This window comes from Otolemur garnettii, unplaced genomic scaffold (assembly GCF_000181295.1).
Source record: "Otolemur garnettii isolate 467f Iridium unplaced genomic scaffold, OtoGar3 scaffold00011, whole genome shotgun sequence".
In the NCBI taxonomy this organism is placed as follows: domain Eukaryota; kingdom Metazoa; phylum Chordata; class Mammalia; order Primates; family Galagidae; genus Otolemur; species Otolemur garnettii.
In genome coordinates, this window is record NW_003852406.1 from 2,023,480 (window position 1) to 2,024,163 (window position 684).

Here is a 684-nt window from a genome sequence, read left to right on the forward strand (position 1 = left end):
AAAACAGGGCCAGTGCAGTGGCTCTCACCTATAATCCTAGCACTGTGAGAGGCCAAGGCAGGTGGATTGCCTGAGCTCATGGTTCAAGACCAGCCTGAGCCAAAGCAAGACCCCATCTCTAAAAATAGCCAGGCATTGTTGAGGGCACCTTTAGTCCCAGATACTTGGGAGGCTGAGGCAAGAGTATCATTTAAGCCCAAGAGTTTGAGGTTGCTGTGAGCTGTGACACTACAGCACTCTATTGAAGGTGACAAAGTTAGACTCTGTCTCAAAAAAAAAAAAAAGGTTGGGGAACAAACACCGCAGGTACTCATACTAAATTGGAACTGGTCAACTAATACTTATGTGCACATATGGAAGCAAAACTCAACAGAAATCTATGGTACATTTCAAAACTATTAAGAATGAGTATAATTGTGATGGATGTGTTACTTAGTTCAATGTAAGCATTTCACATTATATACTGAAGCAGTACCCTGAACCCCATAAATGCATCAATATACAAAGTTATGATTGAATAAAAAATAATAATAATAAACCCCCTCCAGAAGTCTAGTAGGGGAGAGGAGTGTGGAGGGGGAAACTTACACCTAATGGGTGCAATGCACATATTCTAGGTGAAGGGCACACTTACAAACATCAACTTATAATGTACAAATGCAAGTTATGTAACCAAAATGTGTG